Source organism: Mirounga angustirostris, unplaced genomic scaffold (assembly GCF_029215605.1).
Source record: "Mirounga angustirostris isolate CCGP_5_RB_7025 unplaced genomic scaffold, mMirAng1.0.hap1 SCAF_6, whole genome shotgun sequence".
Classification (NCBI taxonomy): Eukaryota; Metazoa; Chordata; class Mammalia; order Carnivora; family Phocidae; genus Mirounga; species Mirounga angustirostris.
In genome coordinates this window covers 48,042,983-48,065,577 of record NW_026991714.1, presented here as the reverse complement: position 1 = coordinate 48,065,577, position 22,595 = coordinate 48,042,983, and the positions used below count along the sequence as shown (strand labels likewise).

Here is a 22,595-nt window from a genome sequence, read left to right as displayed (position 1 = left end):
ATTGCCCTCTGGAGGTCAGCAATCCCATCAAGGCCCCGCCTAAGCCCCAGAGCAAGCAGCGGCCCACAAGGGTGTGGTCTAACTTCCCAGCAAGTTCTATGAATAAGCCCAGTCTTCACTCACACTTCATGAAAGGAGCACTGTCCCAGAGCAGCCTCAGCCCCTGTTGGTTTCAACTCAGAAGGAGAATGTTGTTGCTTGAGCTTCTTTTGGGTTTTAAAAAGGACAAGGAGAGGCACTGTATAAAATGTTTTACTTCTGACTTTTTTCTTCACTACTCCAAACTGTTGGACGTTGAAAACCGTGCATTTACTTGTGAATCGCTGGTCTGTGTTTGTGTATGGAGGAGGGTAAAGACTGGAAGGGACAAACTTAGTTTCATTTTCCTTGTAAGTTTCTCCATAACTTAGCTTTTCACTGAGCATTCTATATTTCTGTGTAATTGTGTCATTATTTGGTGCATTTTATAACTGGAGGTGCTGAGAGGGGCTCTCCCCGACATGATGTGCTCAAGTCCGATGGGCCAAGATGGTGGCACAGAGCCCACCAGAAGTTAGAAGGGCCCGATTTCTCCGTGGAAGACCATCCTGGATAAGCACACTGATTTAGCTAGGAGAATGAGCACAGAAACATTGCACGTTATGGTGTCAAAGACTAACTCAAAGACATTAAATTAATTATTAGCACACTGTTTACTTGTGTGCAGTGGAAGCCAGTAATAGATTTATTTCATATATTGAAGGCAAAATTAGGAGTTAAATGAGAAATAGAGGAGAAAGAAAAGAAGGAAAACCTGAAAACAAGTTGAAAATAAGGAACTTTGCCTTTTCTCAGGTACAGGCAGCTGACTAAGTAGGCATTCTGGATGTTCTGCCCTTGGTAGCTGGATGGGCCATCAAAGAAAATTCTAGTTGTTTATGGATTCTCTAGAGCCCTGGGGAGTGTAACTGTGCTGTGTATGTGCCAAGCTGCTCTGTTGTGTGTCAAGGTCCTGGGTGAGCACCTCCATCTCTGTTATGCTTCACGACCCTCATAAAAATGTCTAGGTAACAAATGCAAACAGCCTAAATATCCAACAAATGGAAATCTGCTACTATCCTCAGCAGGAAATACCAAAGATCTTTTAAAATATTTTAATAATTTAAGGAAATGTTGTAGTAAAAGAATATGTAATAATGTGGGAAGCAGTTCATGATACACGGTTAAGTTAAAAATTAAAAAAATAGACTTCAAAAAAATATATACAAGGAATTCTGGGTAAGGACGGCTTTTTTGGTTCTTCCCCAAACCCTACTAAAACAACAATAAAAGGATTTTTTCCCCTAGATATAATAAGCTCTTTATTAGAATCTTAGCAGTGAGATTAATAAACATAGATCCTGTACAAAGGTAACAAGTAAATGAAAATTTGCTTTAAAGCAAGGCCAAAGAAGCATAAACATGGGCCTGTAAGGAAAGCCCCAAAAGGTATTTTGAAAGACATACACCTGCAAAGACAGGGAGGAAGAAACAGACGAATATCATTACTCAAAAACAAAAACAAAACCAAAACAAAACCACAAAACCCAAAAAACAAAAAACAAAAAACAAACCCAGAAGCACAATCAGAAGAGGGCTATATCCATCAGGGTCCAACCGCGGAGTAGAAACTTAGTAATTTGAACAAAGAAAGTTGAAGACGAAGAATTATTCACTGTAACCGTGGGTTGGAGTAAGGAGGGACTGGCTTGTAAAAAGTGAACGGAACTCTACAGAATCCAAAAGCAGCAGCTACAAGAGGCAGTCACCACCCTGCCGTGTCCGGCTGAGCCAGGGCGCCAGGACAGCCCCTCCCCTCCCGAGGCTGAGATCCAGACTCTGCGGCAGAGGGCGTAGCGGGGGCTCACTGAGTAGCGGCAGACAGATCATGGTGGTGCTGCAATACAGGACTGGCTAGAAATCTCTAAACTTGCTCAAAACCCACCCTCTAGGATGCTAACGAAAGTCACTTATGCAGGCACCTGCAGGCACCAGGTACTGGGTGAAAGAGCTCTTCTGGCGTCTGGCCACCTGAGCGGGTCACACCAGAACCACGGAGGAGCCCTCCCCGCTTGACGTGCCTCACCAGCGCCCTCTACTGACAAAGCTCAACACGGTGCCATCAGCAAAAGAAAAGTGTTCACAAGGTCCGATCGGCTCTTCCCGGAGCAGGCAATGAAGGGTGTGGCTTGGAGCTCTGAGGCCATACATTGATAACTGGCGCAAAGATCTTCTCGAGATTGTTGTGGGGACAAAATGAGATACCATAAGTGCTGCTCTTAGCACTGGGCTTGGCAAACAAAATGAGTTCTCAGTTAATGATAGTTACTATACTGGGTGATTCGTTGGCTGTTGACAAAGAAGCCATTCAGTATACTCTTGGGCAGCCAAATGGATTGTCAAAGAAATAATTTCAGTTGTTTTGGGATTATCCAGAAGACCTCAGAAGTTCAACTGAGAGGTATCGATGGCAGTTAATACTGCGAGTGTATGAGGGATAGACTGGAGTGGGAGAGCCCCAAAGGGGAACACCCACGAGCAAAGTAAGCAGTCGTCTAGGAAAGAAATGAGGAAGGCCTGGACAAGGGGTGGGCAGGGGTAATGACAAGGAGGGAACCTACGTACCACTCCCTAAGGAGACACAAATGCGGGTGCCTGGGTGGCTCAGTTGGTTGAGCACCTGCCTTTGGCTCAGGTCATGATCCTGGAGTCCCAGGATCGAGTCCCACATCGGGCTCCCTGCTCAGCGGGGAGTCTGCTTCTCCCTCTGACCCTCCCCCCTTTCATGCTCTCTCTCTCAAATAAATAAAATCTTAAAAAAGAGAGAGAGAGACACTAATGCTCTGCCCCGGTGACGATGGGTGACCCACATGTCAGAAAATGGTTGGTCTTTAAAGGGAAGATGCCTTGGGGCGCCTGAGTGGCTCAGTCGGTTAAGCGTCTGCCTTCGGCTCAGGTCATGATCCCGGAGTCCTAGGATTGAGTCCCGCATCGGGCTCCAGGCTCGGCGGGGAGCCTGCTTCTCTCTCTGACCCTATCTCCTCTCATGCTGTTTCTCTTTCTCTCTCAAATAAATAAATAAATAAAATCTTAAAAAAAAAAAAAAAGAATGAATGATCTATAACTTTACGATATGGATGGCAGTGAGGTGTTGACTTCTTTCTCCCTGGGCTCAAAGTTCTACTGTGTCAGATACCTTGTCCTCCCCTGTTCTGAGCCACCTCTCTGTGCCATGAACAGCCATCTTTTAGGACAGGGTCACAAGCTGCAGGCCTGAGCACCAGACTTCCTTCATCCATGTGATTCATTTGGCCTGCCCTATATTTTAGATTTATATATTCTTAAATGTGAATGCCTATGAAGAAGGGACCAGATTCTCTTTGTCATGTTCCCTCAACACCTCTGGTTGTCTCACCCTTGGCCTGCTCCTCCCATTTCCCTCCCTGCATGGCAGCCACGGGCTTCTGAATGTTTAAGCTCCACTGCAAGGAGAGATGCGGGGGGTCTGGTCCATTGAGGTGAAGCATCTTGACCACCCAGGTCATTGGCTTCCCAGTCCCATCTTTCTCACCCTCACGGGCTGCAGAGCAGGGTTTTGGAGAGAAATGACTGGTTTCCTACGGAATACCTTCCGAAAGACCAATCTTTCCTCCCGCTCAAAAATAAAAACCAATTGCCTGAATAGTAGATTGAATCACATGAAACTGCCAATATTCAACCAGTTTCGCCCTACAGAGATGGCAATTTCACAGGGTTCAACATGATCTTGGCTTAGTCTCAGGTAGGACAGTGGTCCTCAGCCTGGGTTGCAAATGAGAATAAGCTGGGAGCTTTGTAAAAAAAATCCCCTTGCCAGACCCTCCCCCTAAGACAATTAAACTCAAATCTTGGGGGGGGGGGTACGGGCATAGGGATCCAGACTGAAGACTGCAGCTTTAGCCTATCCCCAGCTCAGTCATAAGAGAGGCTCAAAGAGCCCTCAGCTAACTCTTTGCACATCACTTGTGGGTGAGGGGAGCTGAATTTGAGGAACCCAGAACTTACAGGTGGCTGTAATCTCCTCATGCAGTCATTAATGCAATTACTTCATGCATTAAATTGGGCTAATAAAAATTAAAGAGCTTCCATCACAGCAAAAAGAAAAAAGATGCGTATTAAATACCCATGTGCATGTGGTACCATCCAAAGCACATTACAAAATGATTGCCTTGTGGGAATTAGCAATCTGGAGTTGGCAATATTCTCTCTGTCAAACCCACTGAAGAGCCCATTGGCATTAGAGGAAGGCACAACAGCCTGGAAAATATTCCAAGACGTGGCCCCCGGATGTTTACTCAGGAGCATTGACCACAACAAAGTGTACATCTTGGAGTGGTTAATTAAATGACTACAGCCAGACAACGGCAGTGAAGTGAAAAAGCTTCGAGCTAGGATTCCTTTGTGTTCTTCGTCATTCTAGGAGTTTCACTGTCCCCTTGAGGTATTTTTCTTCTTGGCTTTAATAAGCAAATTAAAAAAAAACAAAAACAAAAAATGCTAAATGAACAAATATATTTTCAGAGGAAAAGAAAATAGCCCAAATTATTTTGGGGGGGATGAACATGTTCTAGACTATGGTGATAATTGCTCAACTCCATACATATACTAAAAACCATTGGATTGTCCAATTTAAACAGGTGAGTTTTATGGTATGTAAATTATATTTCAATAAAGCTGCTTTAAAAAAAAATACTAGGGGGCGCCTGGGTGGCTCAGTTGGTTAAGCGACTGCCTTCGGCTCGGGTCATGATCCTGGAGTCCCTGGATCGAGTCCCGCATCAGGCTCCCTGACCCTAATCCCTCTCATGTGCTCTCTCATTCTCTCTCTCTCAAATAAATAAATAAAAATCTTTAAAATAAATAAATAAATAAATAAATAAATAAATAAATAAATAAATCTTTAAAAAAAAATACTAGGATGGAAATAAACAACTGAAGGATTTGCACCACTTTTAGATATAGGCATCCTGAACAATTCCTTGGCAGAGAGGCCGGGACGTGGGTTGGGTGGGGGGGTCCCTGGGGCTTGAGAGGCTCACTCAGATGACAGACACGCCCCATGAAGGGTTAAGTGGACAGTCCCAGTTCTGTAAGCAAGGGGTGGACTAGGAGTGGCTCTGTAGAGCCGGTGGCAAAGGGAGGGAAAGGAGTTTGCCCAGCTGGGAAAGAAATGCAGAGGCAGCAGTCCACAGAGAGGCCATGCAGAGAACAATCCTGCCCCGAGGCAGCGGGCCAGGACTCCAGCTACCATTCCTGGGAGGGACACCTGTGCTCCTTCACTCAGTAATCCTGTTTCCCTCTCCCTGGCTCCTAGCACTGCGCACCGGGAGAGCTCGCCTCCAGCTCCCTTCCAGCTTGCTTTCTTTTTCTCTTAATTTCTTTATTTTTATTTACATATAATGTTTGTGTCAGGGGTACAGGTCTGTGATTCATCGGTCTTGCACAATTCACAGCGCTCACCATAGCACATACCCTCCCCAGTGTCCATCACCCAGCCACCCCATCCCTCCCACGCCCTCACTCCAGCAACCCTCAGTTTGTTTCCTGAGATTAAGAGTCTCTTCCCTGGGGCGCCTGGGTGGCTCAGTTGGTTAAGCGACTGCCTTTGGCTCAGGTCATGATCCTGGAGTCCCGGGATCGAGTCCTGCATCGGGCTCCCTGCTCAGCGAGGAGCCTGCTTCTCCCTCTGACCCTCCCCCCTCTCATGTGCTCTCTCTCGTTCTGTCTCAAAAAAAAAAAAAAAAAAAAGTCTCTTCCCTTCAACTTTCTTGATGTAGTATTAACTTATTAGTTTTAGTAGGAGCCATCATTGTGGGTGTATTTTCTTTAAAGGAGTGTGTGTGTGTGTGTGTGTGTGTGTTCTATTGGTGCTGGTGTAATACAGGTACCTTCAGACACTACTCCCCTTATACCTTGGGATTGCTGGACTGCTATTTGAGTCCTGGGGCTTGACAAATCGGCAGGGACCTGGAAATTCTGAAACAGGTTAAGGAAAACGCAATGATGAAGAGGCCAAGAAAGAAACCTCTGGTGCTTCTGATTCCCCATGTCTACAGGACCTGTTCTAAAACTTATTTTTCAAGTGTTGAGTGTTCACCATGGGCCACGGACGGTGTTAGTGCTAAGGAAGATACAGATGTGAATAAAACACTCTCCTTGGCCCTGAAGGGTTTACAGTCCAGGGGAAGGGATCAGAGATATCCCCAAAGATATCAATACAAACCATACTGCAAAAGAGGCACAAAGGACTGAGTCTTAGAAGCCCAGGAGTACACGGACAGTTGCAAAGGCCAGGAAAGGCTTCATGAACAAATGGTATTTGAAAGATATATAATATTTAAACAGGAGGAGATGGGGTTGGGGTGAGGTGGGAGCCACAGAGGAAGAATCTGGATGATTACAACCATGGGTGCAGAAAAGGGGATGTTTTCAGAGCAAGTGAGTCCTTTAGGGTGGAAGGTAAGAGATTAGCAGAACGTGGGCCTGGAAAGGTGCACTGGACCTGGAAATGCCAAGCAGAGAACTTGCTATTGAATTCTGTAGGCCGCGGACAAGCCACTGGAGGATTCTGCACTGGGCTACAAACCAAGATTCCTCTCTGAGGACAGAGCTAGAACTACATCACAAGTTCTGAAAGAAGCATCCCAGAAGCTTCAGCAAAGTCTCAGACCTTCCTAATGGGGGTTCTACCTGACCTTCTGTTCAATTTCCCAAGACTAGGCTGTCAGCTTCTCAAAGATGAGAACCAGGCTTTTTTTGGCCTTTCCATGGGCTGGGTCCAGCTCAGTGTCTGGCACTTGGTAGACATTCATTGAAGGATGGAAGGAAGGAAGAAAATTCTCCCATTCTCTATCATCGGCTGAGGATGTCTGCCTTTAAGTTCACATAGCATGACCTAACTTCGGTTCATATTGTCCCTCTCTTCTCCCACCCATATTTTGCTCACCTTAATCCTCGCTCACTGGCACTACCAGCCCACACTATCTTCCTGAACCCTGCTTCTTTCAGCGATCACAGCGTCTGTGCTGCATACATTAAGTCCCCCGTATCCCTTGTAGCTGCTTCCTGTGCTCCAGTCATGTAAACTCTTTGAGGGCAGCATCCCCTTCTTAAAGGACTGCATCCCCCACAGTACCTAGAATATACTGACGGTCAATTGGTTGGGAAACAAGGCGCATTCGAGGAAGAGAGGGCAGAAAAGAACATGGTGGAGGGTCAGGACTGTGTTGGTGCTGCGTACACATCGGCAGAGAGCCTGGATCATGTGGCCCAGTGAAAAGAAAAGTGGGGGGCTGAAATTTTGCTGTCTGAAAGCAGGAAGGTCCTGAATCCTGGGCTCGCCATTTTGCTGTCTGAAAGCAGGAAGGTCCTGAATCCTGGGCTCGCCATTTATAAAGACAGAAGAGGAGAGAGTGTGTCTCTCCTGCAGCCTATGAAGGGAAGGATCTGACGGATGTGAAATTAAGCCCTGGAATGGCTTAATGGCCTCTCTCAATGTCCTTAGTGCCAGAAGGGATCTCCAGGAAGCTGAAGCTGTAGGCTGTGCTGGCCTTCCCCTGAGCAGTGACAGTTTGACAGTCAACCCTCACTACCCTTGATAGAGTTCCAGGCAAGAAAGGAGGAGAGTCCTCCTTCAAGTAAAGGATCTTAGAGGAACTGTGGCTTTGCGCTGTTGGTTTATGATCTTCTGATGTCGTGAACAAGCTTCAGAGAGATTATCTGATGGCAGTCAGACCAGTGTTCCTATGCAGAGAAATTAGGTAGACTCTCAACTATCCAGCTCATTTCCTTAAGAATTATGTATGCCATGGTGAGAAAATGACCCCCAAGCCCTTTCCACTACATCCAGTGAAAAGCTGATACAACTCCTCCTGTATTTGACAGTGGACTCCTTGCAGGGACTGTTTTCTGCAGAGGGGCAGCCTCCCTAACTAGACTGTCTGGGACTGGTGTCAAGCCCAGTTATTTCTCTAGGCTCTTCTGATGGTAAGTGCTCAATAAATACACATATGCACAATAACTCATATATTATACAATAAGGCAAAAGTACTTTCCCCACACATTTCCTAATTTGGACCTCACAACAACCTTGTTGAAATAGGGACTATGATTAACTCCCATTTTGCAGATAAGGAAACCGATACTCTGAGCAGTTCGGTGGCACACCCAATATCACACTACCCACGAGGAGGCGTTCTACCCACTACACCCTACTGCTTAAATGAATTACGTAGCCTGAACAAAGTGTTAGCTCGGTCTTTCCCCCTCTCACACATCTTATCCCACAAAGCAACGTGCATTATATTTCAGACATACACTAAGTCCAAGCTTAGCATATGGTGAATAAATGAATAATTATACAGCAGATGATCTGTATGCAGTCAGTGGAAAGAAAGCAACTTAAAGGGAAGGAGAATTTTTATGCAAACCATTTACAGGGAGTCTGCTGGGTGTCGGGCATTGGAGACAGGGACACGCTGCCCTGCCCTCGTGGGGCTTACAGTCCGTCCACTGCAAGAGACAGACATTAAACAACTAAGAGTACAGTAAACTAAGTACAGTTTTGCGAAATGCTACGAACTGTAGCAGGGAGTTTGCTCTGGTCCCAAGGAAGAGCGACTTGTGCGCGCTGTAGGAAGGCTGGCCTCTTTTGGGCAAGAAGGATACACTTTGATAGGCAGAAGCATCAGTCGAGGCAAATTAAATGGGCAGAAGGAGTAGGGAAATCGCTTCTCACAAGTAGAATTGGACCTACAGGACCCCAACTCTCCAGTCCCGCTGCCTGGTCTCCTACCTGCTTCCGAAAATTAGGAAAGGAAAAGCGAAAGCAAGAGAGAAGTTCGAGGTCAGTTTCTGCAAGCGGGGCGGGCGGCAGGGAGGAGGAGGAAGAGAGACGGGAGGCGGCGCCGAGGGAGTTAAACGGGGCTGGCACAGGACGGGAAGGGTTAAGCAGGGCCGTCCGGAGCGAGCCTGGTAGGCCCGCCCACCGGAGGGCGGGGGCGGGGCCTCGCAGAGTGAGCCCTGGGATTGGTCGCAGGGAAGGCGTTACGCTAGGACGGTACCAACAGCCGGGCGCCGCGGAGGCGGGGGGGGGGGTGTGGGACCGCCGGCTCTGCGCGGGGAGAGTGGCCAGGGAATGGCCGGGCCGGGGGTGGGCGGGAGCCGCAGTGGCGGCGGCGGCTGGGGGCGGTGAGCGCGGCGTGGGGCTGCCCCTCCCCGGAGGCGGCGGGGGCGGCCGGGCCGCACCGCACCGCACCGCGCGGGAGGCCATGGAGCGAGCCTAGGGCCCGGCAGGTGAGCGGCGTGGGGGCGGGGAGGGCGCGCGACCCCCGCCCCCGGCGAGGCGCGGCGGGCGGGAAAGTGCGGGCCGGCCCGCGGGCGGGGCGCGGTGCGTGGCGCGCGCCGGGCGGGGGCCGCTTGGGGGCGGGGCGCCTCCCGAGGGGCCGGGCGCGCCGGTGCCCCAAGCGGTCCCCGAGCGGCCGCTGGCGGGTCCCGGATCGGGCCCGGCTGTTGCCTCGGAGACCGGCCCGGGCCGCGCGCCCCGTCTCGCTGGCCCCCAGGCGGGCTCTTGCGGGCGGGCGCGGCTGGGCGCCTCCTCGGCCCGCCTGAGGCGCGGCCTTACCTGGGGCCGCTCGGGGTCCTTCCAGTGAGCGCCCCTCGCGCCCAGGCGCCGTCCCCGGAGGCGACCGGCCCCAGTGCCACCCTCGCGTCCCGCCGAGCGCCGGTTGTGGCGGCCCGGGGAGGATCGCGCGCCGGCGGGCCCACCTCGTGGCTGAGAAGCGCAAGTGACCACCAGGCCCGAGGCGGGAGGCGGAGTAACTGTGCCCGAGGTCCGCGGTCTCTCGGGGTCGTGCACCCGGCACTCGCGGTCGGGCACAACTTAAGGAAATGATACGGTAGTCCGAAGTGGGTTGCGCTTGAGATTTCATTTCCGGGTGTGATGGCCCCGCGATTAAAAGCGAGCCGAAACGTTGCATTAATGATGAATGTGAGTAGTTGTCAAGCTGCGCCCTTGATTGTGGGATCTGATTAGAGTTTCCTTCTCATCAGGCTTCTGTTGTCCGCAGGTCTCCTGGTAGGAAGACAAGGGGTGGAAGGATGTTGGAGGGAAAGTGGAGAGGACAGGGCATGATTGGTCGTTACGGAATTTTAGTCCTTTAAATGGCTATATCATCGCTTGGATGGGTGAGGAGTTTATAATTTGGGAAAATTAGAGATGCTTGATACTGTGATTTGTGGTTAGCTAGAGCCAGGTATCAGTGTCTTCCCCACCCAGCCAGTTTCCCATCTCACCTTGAAAAGAAGGAATAGGAATGTGGGATCTTCTAGCTTTTAAATTGTAGGACTTTAGGGGCGCCTGGGTGGCTCAGTTGGTTAAGCGACTGCCTTCGGCTCAGGTCATGATCCTGGAGTCCCGGGATCGAGTCCCGCATCGGGCTCCCTACTCAGTGGGGAGCCTGCTTCTCCCTCTGACCCTCCCCCCTCTCATGTGCTCTCTCTCAAATAAATAAATAAAATATTAAAAAAAAAAATTGTAGGACTTTATACATTTGTATTCTGGTGGTTAAGATTGATGTTTGCTAACTATTCCTGTCCTCCTGGTGTTATAAATTAATACATAAATTTCATTGGGGTTGATTTTAAAAATTGAGGTAGAGACCTCAGTGTGCCTATTCCTTGAGTTTATCCAGGACCTTTGAGTAAAGCCTTAGAGCACTTCCACATACATTATTGATCATCAAGACATGGCTTTGGGAAACTGAGGTACAGGTGTTAAAGATGCTAAATCATTCCTCTGGACTCAGAGCCAACCTCAGGTAGATTGAAAATTAACGTTCTGTGTGAAGTTAATAACTTTCCTGAAGTTTATGAAGTCATTGGAGTTTGCAGTGGAATCAGTCAATAGGAAGGGCTTCCCCATTTGAAAGTGCTTACCAAAGGTGAATAAAAAGGCACAAGCAAGTAATTGGGATTCTCAGCCTCACTCACAAGAAAGTGCGGCGATAGAATGGATGTGGCAAAGATGAGCAAATCTTGGAGCTCACAGCTTCTCTTCAGTGTGGCTGGTGAAAATGTGGCATTGATTTGTTCTGCTGTTTCTCTGAAGCCAGTAGGCAACTAGCTACGATTTGGTTAAAGAGTGAAAACTTGAAAACACATGCCCTGCTCTTCTTTCTGGGTACTTTGGGCTTTTTTGGTTTTTTTGTTTGTTTGTTTTCTTTTTAAAGATTTTATTTATTTATTTGAGAGAGAGAATGAGAGAGAGAGAGCATGAGAGGGGGGAGGGTCAGAGGGAGAAGCAGACTCCCTGCCGAGTAGGGAGCCCGATGCGGGACCCGATCCTGTGACTCCAGGATCATGACCTGAGCCGAAGGCAGTCGCTTAACCAACTGAGCCCCCAGGCGCCCCTTTCTGGGTACTTGAATCAGGGAACAAATGAACAAAATCACTGTTTGTACCGTCTAATCCTTTACATCCTAGAATTATTTTATGTTGAGTTGATAACTCTTTGACTTTCAGTCTGTTCTCTTCATTTCCATTTGTAGACTCCAGCTCTCTCATGTAGCCTGAAAGCCTCTGCTTTCTGTCTTTGAATTGTGAATTTCTAAATGAAATTTGTTTGTTTACTTGCAGGGCAGACTTCAGCTTCCTACACTTTGTGTGACCATCATTTCTGTGGTGTGAGCCCTGAAGCCGGATACTTCAGGTCTTGAATTGATAACTTTTTTAAAATAGCATCCACAGTGGTTGTTTCAATTGGTGCGGTCTCATTATAGAGGCAGAGGCTGCTCCCTCTATCCTGTGGCCACAGTTGCAAACAATAAAAAGGAGACAGTCTTCTGAAGCCAATGTCAGGTCACCCTGGGACTAAGTGCCATGTGGTTTTATAGATTGAGGTAGGAACTGGCCTTAACAACGAGGCACTACAGTATATTGTAACAGTGATGATAATTGGCATACTTTTTTCTCTGCACCTAAAGTGCAGAGTGCATAGTAGGTGTGCAGGAAGTGTTTGGTGGTTGAACGAGTGAATGGAATACAGTATGAAGGAAGGGGAAATACTCTAGTACATAAATTGGTTCGTTCCTCTTTTCGTTAAGGAAAAAAAGGACAAGAAAACGTGTTGCAGATTACTGTTGAAAGTTGCTGGTGAGCTGGGTATCTGTATATTGCTTAAATGGTAGAGTTGAAGGCTTACCAATATTAACAATCCGATTAAATTTCATACAAAGGCAGATATGATCCAGAGCTTTCCATTTACTATAACATTTTTAAGAGTTAAAACTATGTGCTGTTGTAACTGAGCCTCTTTGAACTGAAAACAGTCTTTTTTTTTTTTTCCTTAAGATTTTATTTATTTAATTGACAGAGACAGCGGGAGCAGGAACACAAGCAGAGGAAGTGGGAGAGGGAGAAGCAGGCCTCCCACTGAGCAGGGAGCCCAATGTGGGGCTCGATCCCAGGACCCTGGGATCATGACCTGAGCCGAAGGCAGACGCTTAACAACTGAGCCACCCAGGCGCCCCGGACTGAGAACAATCTTGAAAATAGAAACATTTAATAAAATGTATTATATAATAGAATAAAATAGCTAAATATTCCTTAAAAAAAAAAAAAAAAAACAGATGGGTACCTGTAAAGGGTATACCATATTGGACCAGCCTTGCGATTTGATTCTGTGACCATATGGTATTCTAGCATATCTAGCTGGGGGCAGCCCATGGTGCCCTGGTCAGGCTCAGCTTCACAGACTTGGCTCCTGGAGCCTTTTCGGCTAGACTAATTGAGCAGTTGGATTGGTAATCAATATTTTTGCCTTAAGAAAAGAACTGGAGCTCTTGGTAATGGCCATGCCATTATCATTGACCCTGATTGTCTGTCTTCTCATCCCTTACATGGTGGGATGGGAAAGGAGAGCTGTCCCTCCCCGAAGTGCTTCTCCAGCAGCTCCTTATTCCAAACCTGTATATCTCTCCCTCTTTTCCGTACTTGAGCTGCCTTTGTGACCCTCGAGGACTAATGAATTCACTAACACAGATCTAGGGTCCAGGAGACCTTACTTTGCAACTGAAACCAGCTTCTGACCAACTTAAAATGTCACCATGACTGCTAGAGCCATCCTGGAGAGAATATAGTGCAGAGATCTCACTTGTGATTTTGTCTTGCCTATTCAAAAGCAAAAGAGGAAAGAAAGGCCTAGCTCCAGGCTTGATGAGTCGTGGGGGTGCATCTGTCATCCCAGGAGGAGATAAGAAATGGAGCCTGATGCAGAAAAGAGAGCGCTTTGGTGTGTGTTTGGAGGTTTGTACTTTCTGACACAGTAACAGCCTTATGGAGGGGAGGGTGTTACTTTGGGCACATGATAAAAGGAGGGCAAGGAATACGGAATTATGCGTGTGTAACAGACCTCGTACAGAGCCAGCCCATCATACCGTGCTCTCCAATGCTTCCCGCCCTACGTATATGGCACCGCTTCGTCTTCTGTTTTTAGGGAATAAGGTGTTGGGTGTGCAAATTCTTGTTTTGGCTAGACTTATTGTGGAAAAAAAAATTCACAATATATTACGTACTTTGTTTGCTTTTTAAACAGTATGGTTTCACCTTTCTTTTAGTGACTTGAGGTGGTGCTGCTAGTATCCATTACTGACCATAATCGAGCAAGGCTTTGAAGCCCCCGAGATATGCAGGTTGTGTGCCCCTTCTGCATTTTGAATTCTTGAATCCGCTTTTAATAGTCAGTCTCTGCTTTCAGAGGTGGGAAAGCTGGGCTTTTGCTGTTGTTAGTGTCCCCGCTGCCCTCTTTTAAATGGGCAGCTTCTGATCTCCGGTAGAGTAGCCGCCCGGCTAACTGTGCTTCCTGCTTGCCTGTGAGACAAATAAGCGGGCTTCGCGAGGGTCTGCTGCTCTTCCCCGGCAGGGGATGAGCTTTGTGACCACGGCTTTGGCTAGCCCAAGACCTTTTTCTCCTTGATTCCTCGTTTCTTATTCTTGGTTCAGGTAGCGACCTTGCGCTCTGTCTGGGTACATTGATGTTCCTGTGGGTCTCTTGTAGAAAAGAGAAAACGATATGGAAGTACTGTCAGTTCTCATTTCAGAAAGCGTGGCCAGGAACACTTGAAGATCTGGTTCCAGCCCTGTCTCGTGTCATTCTTGGGCAATGTCTTGGACCATCTCCAGTCTTCTTCTTAGCATTTGCAGATGGTCTTTACTCCCGGTCCCAACCAATGGCAGGAACAAGGTTGGCAGTAGTCGTTGCCTTGAAGGGTGGAAGCAGGCTATACAGAGGTGACGATTTAAAGTTGGTGTATATGTCTGATATTTCTGCATTTTTATACTGTACTGTATATCTGAATTCATTATAGGACTTAGTTTCTCTTTGTCTGTAAAGAGGCCATCTTTAGACCGAGGAGCTGAAGAAATTTTTCAACCCTTAAAGCTTTCTCTCCCTTGCGCTTCACTCCTTTTATTCGGTAGGCATTTATCGAGTACCTCTCCTGCACCCCGCACTCTGCCAGCTTCTGTGGAGGCACAAAGAGAGTAAAATATATCCCCTGTCCCCAAGGAACTCACAGAATAGTAGAGGAGACAGGCATGCCCAAAAATGTGTGTGTGTGTGTGTGTGTTTATATTCATATTTTAACAAAGGGATCATGCCTGGAGCCACTCAGCCTCAATTCAGCCCAGACCTGCATGGGGGTTCTGCTGTTGCTGTTTCTAGAGTGATCTGTGGCCCGTCAGCTTGACACACCTGGAATGTAACGTTAATAATGTGAGGTGTTATTGTTGCATAAAGCTAATACACCTTTCCATAGACTGTGGGGAACTGAAAAGTAAAGACAGAAAACAGGAAAATCTGGAGGAAAATGTTATATTCTTTGAAATTCCATATTTCTGCACTATACGGGAATTACATTCTATGCTATAGTCTTCAATGGTGGTTATATAGTGACAACTGAGCAGTGAAATACCTAGAACATGGGAAGGTTCATTGTACCTGGCCCATTTGAAACAAAATGCAAATTCTTGGGCATTTCCACAGAGTTTCTAGATCAGTGAACACGGCCTATGTTGGTTTTTTAGAACAAACCTCACTAGCAGTATGAGCTAAAGATTTTTTCTTTTCATTTTTCAAAGAATAGGGTTAGAGAGTTGCCCTAAATCAAGGTTTAAATGGGACAGGTTGCACAAATTGAGTTTTTTCAGAGGAAGCAAACACTCTTAATTGCGTGTTTTGTTTTTGCTCTTACACCCAGGAAGAAAGGCTACCTTAATGCCTCATTAATGCCTAGTGATCATTTTAGTTGGCTTCTTTCATGAAAAATTGTTAGAGGATTTCACGTAGGGCATTGTGAGTTTACAGATATGAATAAATGTTTAAGTGGAAGTGAAAACAGTGAGGAAAATGTAACACTCAGAGTAATTTGGACTGTGTGGGAGTTCAGTTTTCTATACCTGTAGCTTTAAGTTATTCTTAAGGCTTACCTTAACTTTAGGACAGGGGCGCCTGGGGGGGCTCAGTCAGTTAAGCATCCGACTCTTGGTTTCAGCTCAGGTTATGATCTCAGGGTTATGGGCTCTTGGTTTCTGCTCAGGTCATGATTTCACTGTCCTGGGAGCAAGCCCTGTGGAGGCTCTATGATCAGCAGGGAGTTGGCTTGAAGATTCTCCCTCTGCCCCTCCCCCGCTCTGTCATGCACATGCTCTCTCTCTAAATAAATAAATCTTTAAAAAAGAGTTTTAGGACATGCGAAGCTGTCATCTTTAAAACAGAGAGCTTATTTTCCAAACTGAAGAAGATTGTGAAACCATTTTATTTCAGCCTTCTTCGTGGAATAGAAGAACCCTAATGCTTTTATTAATCATTGACTGTGGTAGAATTGAACTTTGTAGAGAAGAGAAAGAGGTTGGTCCAATTAGTGACATAGCCTCCCAGTGTTCTACTTCACGTGGTACCCATTTTGAAGATACCTACTTGCCTGCAGTCTTAGCTACTCTTCCAATTGAGGAAAGAATTTGGTTCAGGAAAAAAAGACCACTGAAAGTCTCTGTAATGTGACTTGGGAATTCAGCCCCTCACTCTGCACCCCAGAAGACAGCATGACTAGGGAGGGTTATTTTCTTTGTCATTCTTTCTCCTTTCAGGTCGTCCTCTTTGGGTTTTTGATCTGGTAATAATGACGAACAAGTGATCACTGCAGGTTGTCCAGGCACTGGTTGTAGCACAGAATATGTGGTAATGTCATTCATGTTTAGCAACTGTGAGTTAGCTGATAGTGTTCTTTTTTTTTTAATATAATTTTACTATATTATGTTAGTGGTAATAGTCTTCTTATTTTACTTTTCACATGAAAGAACTGAGGCCCACAGAGGTTAGGCATTAAATTACTTTCCCAAGTCCCATAGTAGGTGGTAAAGCAGGCATTCTGAACCCAGAGCACCCCCTCTTAACCCTTCTGCCTCAGAAGAGTTTATATTTAGAATAAGCAGGTGGATTAAGAACCTCTTTTTTTTTTTAAATTTTAATTCCAGTGTAGTTAATGTACAGTGTTATATTAATTTCGGGTGTACAGCGTAGTGATTCAACAATTCTATACATTGCTCAGTGCTCATCTTGATAAGTGTACTTTTAATCCCCTTTACCTGTTTCACCCATCACCCACCCCTCTCCCCTCTGGTAACCACCAGTTTTCTATAGTTAAGAGTCTGGGGGGTTTTTTTTGGTCTGTCTCTTCCCCCCACCACTTTGTTCATTTGTTTTGTTTCTTAAATTCCACATGAGTGAAATCATAATGGTATTTGTCTTTAAGAAGTATTTCTTTTTTTTTTTTTTTAAAGATTTTATTTATTTATTTGAGAGAGAGAATGAGATAGCATGAGAGGGGGGAGGGTCAGAGAGAGAGGCAGACTCCCTGCTGAGCAGGGAGCCCGATGTGGGACTCTATCCCGGGACTCCAGGAACATGACCTGAGCCGAAGGCAGTCGCTTAACCAACTGAGCCACCCAGGCGCCCTTAAGAAGTATTTCTTAAGCAGAGAATTAGCAGAGAAAGGAAAACTATATGTAGATACTGATTAATATTATTTGGTATTTTTCTTTTAGTTGAAGACCTATTTGAAGATGAAAAAGAATATGCTCTTGTGGTAAGCAGTGGGTGGCAGTGCAGGAATGGGCTGGTTTTCTGGGGATACTCAGGATTTATTCAGGTACTAAACACTTGATGCCCTTTGGTATTGGTGCTTTGACTTCCTGTATAGAAAGAAGCATACAGTGCTAAATGGAAAGATTTCTGGATGCTCTGATTTTGCTTAGAATTGCCAGTAACCATCAGGAGAAACTGCATTTATTTCTAGGGGACAGTTAATAATAACATAGCACAATGCTCTGATGTCACTACCAATTAGAAAACAAAAGGGAGGGGCGCCTGGGTGGCTCAGTTGATAAGTGTCTGCCTTTGGCTCAGGTCATCATCCCAGGGTCCTGGGATTGAGCCCCGCATGGGGCTCTCTGCTTGGCGGGAAGCCTGCTTCTCCCTCTCCCACTCCCCCTGCTTGTGTTCCCTCTCTCGCTGTGTCTCTCTCTGTCAAATAAATAAATAAAATCTTTAAAAAAGAAAAACAACCAAAAAAAAAACCCCCAAAAGGGCATTATATCAGATTCAGCCCAGGGCGAAAGTATATCTGTTTCTAATTTTTTTTTTTACTGAAAGGTTGTGATTTTTGCTATTATTTATGCTTTGGCTGAAGTATGAATGTAGGTTTTATAAACTGGGCATGTGTATTTGTGTGAGGGTGCCAGGTTAGCCTTGATTATTCTAAAGTATGTAAGTGGTTTTTAGTAAATGATCCAGGTGAGAGTATATTTTTCCCTTGTGCTACCTTAAAGAGACCTTAATTACGTATCTTCTTAAGCATCTACAATGAAGACAAAATAAGTAGAAATGGTGTGTAACTTTCATGTTGAGTTTATTACTCTGTAGAAGGCATTAATAATCATTTACAAATATGACCTAACAATTTATTAATCCAGTGTTTGTTTATATTTAATGGTTACTATAATGCTTTCCTTCTTCCTGAGAGAATTGTTTTCAGTCACATGATTTATTTCCCTGTCTTCTCCTTCAATATTTTTAATGTCTCCAAAATAGTTGATAAGGACAGACTAGACATGAGAATGTCGGATTTTACAAGCTACCCCAAAATTTAGTGGCTTAAAATAGTGATTTGTTATTTCTTACGATCATGCAGGTCACCTGGGCTCAGCCTGTTGGTTCTTCTGTCCACATGGTTTATAGACTGGGATCACATGTATGACCCCATTCAACTGGGACTTCAAGTGGAACTGGGATGGCTTCACTTCTGTGTCTGGCAGCTCAGCTGGGGCTGGTCAGACCTCTCTCTCCATATAGGTTCCTGATCATTCAGTAGTCTAGCCCAAGCTGCTTTACGTAGTGGCTGGGTCCCAGCTGGAAGCTGCCAGGTCTTTTAAGGACTAGGCCCAGACCTGGCACGCAGTTGCTTCCACTGCATTCTGTTGGCCAAAGCAAGTTACAAAGCCAGCCCAGGTTCCGGGGGAGGAAAAATAGATTCTACTTTTTTCTTTATTCCTTAATATTTTATTTATTTATTCATTCATTTGAGAGAGAGAGAGAGCACACGAGCGGGGAGAGGGGCTGAGGGAGAGGGAGAAATAGACTCTCCACTGAGCAGGGAGCCTGATTTGGGATTCAGCCCCAGGACCACAGGATCATGACCTGAGCCGAAGGCAGACCCTTAACCAACTGAGTCACCCAGGCATTCCTAGATTCTACTTCTTTTTTTTTTTTTTTTTTAAGATTTTTTATTTATTTATTTGACAGAGAGAGACACAGCGAGAGAGGGAACACAAGCAGGGGGAGTGGGAGAGGGAGAAGCTGGCTCCCCGCAGAGCAGGGAGCCTGATGCGGGACTCGATCCCAGGACCCTGGGATCATGACCTGAGCCGAAGGCAGTCGCCTAACCAACTGAGCCACCCAGGCGCCCGAGATTCTACTTCTTGATGGGAGGAATTGTTGGTGTCTGTCTTTGTAGATAATCAACCAAAAACTCTTAAGTAAATTCAGGCCTTACCTCTTCTTACTCACCAGGCCATCAGAGCTTTGCTGAAACCAGTAGTTACTAAAGAAGTTTGTAAAAGGGTCCTTATAACTCCTACCGAAGATCAAGGGCAGGGAGGTTATGTGAGTAAATATGATTATATACTAGTTATATAATAAATTCTACCTGCTGGGCCCGAAATGTCCTTTGTTAATAGCCTTATGCATGAAATGTTCATACTGAACATTTTCCTCACGGTACTTTACACTCGCAGACATGTTACATTCCATTTATGTGGAAAGAACTTGATTTGACCATTGAACTGAAAGCACAAGGAAGGGTTAGTCCTGAAGCTTTCACTTTCAGTTACTCTGTGCACAGGTTGGGATTTCTTCTCCATGACCTGAGGAGAAATAGTGTGAGGATGTCAGTTGATCAGAGGGAGATTCAAGGGGGTACTGCTGCCAGCGAGACCCAGCAGCTCACTGGTGGCTTGTGGGGAGTCTCTAGTAAGGTAGTGAGTAAGGCGCCAGGTGTTCTCATGTTCCTCAGCAGCCACAGACGTTGTATCTTGTCACACAGTGACTTAGACCCGTGCACTGACGTGTTTCTGGAAATGTTCCACTAGCACTGAATGGAGGACTTCATACTAAGACCTCACTTTTGTTCTGTGGAATCTGTGTCTCTTCTCCCCAGGCAACTTAATAGTCGTAAGTTTGTCCTCATAAAACAACTGTCAAGTGTGTAGGATGGTGTGTGTGTGTGTGTGAGAGAGAGTGTGAAGAATGAGCCTCCATAGCAAGCCTTATTGAGTTGATGGAGCTGTGGGTGAAACCAGGGTTCAGGAGGAAAATTTCTCATAAAGGTCTACTTTCCAGAACTCCAGTTTGAGAGCTTATGCCAGCTTTTAGTGCGAAAACTACCATTTACATTGCCTTTTTTTGTGCTTAAGATTTTTTGACTTATATTATTGCCTTGAGTCTATTTGTTCTTTGAGGTGAGCTCTGTTCCACATAACAGAACCATTAAAATAAATGACAGTAATATAAACCAGACAGTGTTACACTGTTGGAAGCATTTATGGGAGAAGGTGAAGGCATGAAATAGAGCAGACAGAGTCCTCTGGGAATACAAGTGAAATTTTCATGAATAAGTTGGATCCTGCTTTAATTTCCTCAGTGTCTGTAATGGGGTATCTTAGAAACCCGGTTTGCAGAATGCATAGGACGTATGCTATTGTTTCCAACAAGACAAGAAGATGACCCCATGGGTATCCTGGAAACCTCATCCTGGGTATCCTCCCTTCTCAGGCAAACAGGAGTGAAGGGGATCATTGTGAAGAGTAAGAAGTATACCATCACTAGAGGATGGTATGATTCTGTATCATGCATCTTACACATTTTTCTGGAATTGGAGAGACTTTTCTTCGGTAGAAATTACGCTATAATCACTACATTGTCGATTTCCTAAATATCTTTGTGCTTGCCCTGTGAGCTGAAGGAATAGCAGCTTTCCAGCTAAAAGAAAACCTCTTTCTGAACTGTCAGTGTTTCTCCAGAAAAATAAACTCTAAGGGCACCTGGGTGGCTCAGTCGGTTAAGCATCGGCCTTTCTTTTTCTTTCTTTTTTTTTTTAAATTTTATTTATTTATTTGACAGCGAGATACAGTGGGAGAGAGAGCACAAGCAGGGGGAGCAGGAGAGGGAGAAGGAGACTCCCGCTGAGCAGGGAGCCTGATACGGGGCTCGATCCCAGGACCCTGGGATCATGACCTGAGCTGAAGGCAGACGCTTAACAACTGAGCTACCCAGGCACCCCAAGCATCTGCCTTTCACCTCAGGTCATGAACTCAGGGTTCTGATCGAGCCCCACATTGGCTCCGCATCAGGCTCCTTGCTCAGCAGGGAGCCTGCTTCTCCTCCCTCTGCCATTCCCCCTACTTGTGCTCTCTGGCTCTTATTCTCTTTATCAAATAAAAATGTTTAAAAAAGAAAGAACGAAACTATACTCTGAACTAAACCGAGTAGTTAGAGCGTCGGTAGAGAAATAGATTGCCAAACAAAAGAAGAAAGCTGATAAAGGAGTCCAGCTTGAAGGTGCCACACACTCATGTGATCCTGCATATCGAAGGAAGTAAACACCAGAGTCCCAAGATGTTTGTAGTGGTTGTCAGTTCAGGTGAATAAAGCATCTCCCCTTACTACGCTAGGTACTATAGGGATCATGAAGACAGTTGACATCACCAAGGAGCCAAGTTTCTGAGAGGGCAATTGAGAAGTACGTACAAGAAGATACTGGACAAGGCAGAATGTAGTTAAGTGCTGGTCTAAAGGAGAAAGGTTACTGTAGGGTGCGGAGAGGGACCAGAAATGGCTTTGGAGATGGCCCTCAAAAAATAGATTAGGCTTTAAACAGGAGAAGATGGGAAAAAAGGGTAGGAGCAAGAATTTTGAGGAAGTCCCAGGGTGAGGAATGACAAGGGCAGAGGTCAGCCCCACACCTGGCAGGGAGGGCAGAGCATGGTCGTGGTCCGTTTGGGTTGAAGCTGAGGAGAGGGATGCCTGGCGAAGCAGACTGGCTGAAGCCATTTAGGGTAGGGCTTTCCTGCCTTGCTAAGGAATCTGTAGAAAGCAGAAGTGCCATATGATCAGAACAGTGAGTGGTGCCTCATCTGGTCCGCATTGGAGAACCTGGAGGCCCAGAAGGCAGTTCTTTCAGTGATTCAGTAGAAGGGGCTGAGCACTAAATTAAGGTGGGGGCTGTGGGAATGAAGGGCAGTTGTAGAGAACCATGCCAAATTGCTGTCTTCCTTGTTCTACCAGGATGTGGTGACTAATCACAAATGAAACCTCCTTTAGCCTCTTGCAACCTGTGCTCACTCCTAACCTGCAGAGGTAAATAGTGAAATAATCTAACAGCTGAACTCTTCAGTTCACATCATATAAACTCCTATCCTAGTTGAGTGGATGCATTGTTTGCAGCCCTGAATTGAGGAAGGGACCTGTTCAAAAGGTAGCGAGGTTTCGGAACTTAAAAGCACACAAAGACTACGGAATCAGTTTGTTATGTCTGAATTTTGGAGTTGCTGGAACTTCCTATTGCATTAGTAATTTAAAAAACAAAACAAAACCAAAAAAACCTCAATCTCCCTAATGTTTATGGTGAGTGTTTAGATATGAAATGTTTCTATAGCCTGAGGGAGGAATTTATGCTAAATGAAATGAGCAGCATCATTAGAAGTTTAGGGGTTAACCAGATTTCAGTCCTGAAGAATGCGTTCTAGGAGGAGGAAGGCTGCCCACCCTGCTTACCCCTCTGCACCAGAAGTATCCCAGGCCTGTCGCTCGCTGCAGCCGGAGGGGCTGAGAAAAGGACCACTGGCACAGTGAGATTTCCACGTTAACCTTCTGTCACCGTGGCCGCAACATGTCCTGTGGAAGGGATCATTGGAGGAGCTGTGTGGTT

At 46.1% G+C, this 22,595-nt stretch overlaps 1 protein-coding gene across 7 annotated transcripts in view; it reads left to right on the top strand.

Annotated features, from left to right (window-relative positions):
* Window positions 1-9,193: 9,193 nt before the first annotated feature.
* Window positions 9,194-22,595, top strand: part of FAM20B (FAM20B glycosaminoglycan xylosylkinase) — a 43,708-nt gene continuing 30,306 nt past the window's right edge. For 2 of the 7 annotated variants that reach the window (XM_064594262.1, XM_045877370.3), the window contains exon 1: window positions 9,194-9,351. The gene's annotated coding sequence lies outside the window, so the exon portion shown is untranslated. Of the gene's footprint in view, window positions 9,352-9,535; window positions 10,046-11,691; window positions 11,765-13,235; window positions 13,360-17,157; window positions 17,199-22,595 lie in introns of those variants that run through there. The other 5 variants (XM_064594260.1, XM_064594261.1, XM_054508028.2 and 2 more) reach the window with 5 other exon arrangements.